The sequence below is a fragment of the Phalaenopsis equestris genome, unplaced genomic scaffold (genome assembly GCF_001263595.1).
Source record: "Phalaenopsis equestris unplaced genomic scaffold, ASM126359v1 Scaffold235274, whole genome shotgun sequence".
Lineage (NCBI taxonomy): Eukaryota > Viridiplantae > Streptophyta > Magnoliopsida > Asparagales > Orchidaceae > Phalaenopsis > Phalaenopsis equestris.
In genome coordinates this window covers 17,311-19,041 of record NW_018253157.1, presented here as the reverse complement: position 1 = coordinate 19,041, position 1,731 = coordinate 17,311, and positions in this window count along the sequence as shown.

Genomic DNA, 1,731 nt, shown 5'->3' with positions numbered 1-1,731 from the left:
GGATTTCATCTTCTCTCAGTAAGAGCTACACTTTGAACTAATTTTTTTTTATTTCCACCAAGGATTTCTCCTACATTGCCGAGATCTGAGATTTTAAAATTTTTAAGCATATTTTGAGCAAATTCTTTGGTGAAGAACTCTTACTAAGTGGATTTAAGTTTATAAATTTTCACATTATGATTTTTGAAATTTTTGAAATTTTTGAAATTTTTGAAATTTTTGAAATTTTTGGAATTTATTTGGATTTTATCGATTTTTCTTCTTTCTTTTGAATATTACAATGGCACCAAGGATGAGCAAGGGAAAGGAAATTGGAGTTTGATGACAAAAAATTCATCAACCACGAAGCTAGCATTCATTTCAATAGTCTACTGAATACAAAGAAAATAATTTTGGATCAAGAGTTCAAAAATTCGGGTGGTGAAGTCGAAAAATTAATTGTTGCTCGGCAGTGGGAGAATTTTTGTTACTTTACTATCGAGGCTTTTATTTGTATATTCATGGAGTTCTATGAAAATTTTAAGGAGACTTCTGATGACCATGTCTTTGTTCGCGGTAAAATGGTGGAATTCACCTTGAGGAAGAATAATGAATTTTATCAGTGGCGAGAAGCATTTCTCTGTAAGTACAACACATTCCATTTCTTTATACCTGCCAGAATAATACATGCAAATCACCATTGTGAAGTTACTAAACATAGAGCAATCCTAAACTTCTTTTTTAAACAGATGGGAAGTCTAGATGTTGGATCTATTATCTATAGGAACATTCATTCTATTGCTATACGTGAGACGACTTGTGGATTAGCACACCCTGCCCTGATTCTTACTTTATGTGAGTAGTCAGGAGTTGATTTTAGAATTGATTAGGAAAGGATCGAGCCTCTTAAACCTATTGGGCTAGCAAACACTAAAACCTATGAATCTCATGTTAGATGGAGAACATTAGGGATATTCCTTCTACTTCTAGCACCTCTACTCTCCAGGAACTTATGGAATAGATGATATTCCTGCAAGGAGATATTGTAAGGATGGATAGCATGATTGAAAATTTGGAGGCCAGGATTGCACATAATGATAATTTAACAAAGAAAAAGTTTGAATATGATGTTGCATACGATGATGCTATGGTTACATACATGAGGTGTGGTCACTCAGTACAATTTCTTAGTCACCTTCCTAGTCACTCTATCTTTACCCCTTATCAGCAACAAAACTTTGATATAGAAAAAGAAGAATAAGAAGAAGAAGAAGAAGAAGAAGAAGAGGATGAGTGAAGATGTCTGCTTAGTTATAGTTCTGACCTTTTATTTAGTTTGTAGTTTGTTGCATTTTGTTGTTATTGTTATTGTTTAGTTTTCTAAATCTGAAACTTCGATTTGTATTGAATGTTGTGTTTAAACTATAATCTGTATAGATGTTCTTGAATTGAAATTTATTTTAGTACTGTTATTTGTTTTTAGCACTTTGTTGTATTTATTTTTAGTTAACTCTTTCTCAACAAATATTTTTATCTATATAATATGTGTTATTTAATTTTTTAAGTCTTATAGTTTTTCATATTAGCACATGTAATATTTCAGAGTTAAGTTTTAAAATTACAACCTTCAACAAGTAAGTCTTTTCAATATGTATTAACTGTTTTCTTTCACCCTGTATTTTCAATTTTTCATGCTTAATCTTTCAAAAATTTAAGTTTGGGGAAAGAAAAATTCATTTTTTAAAAAAAGAA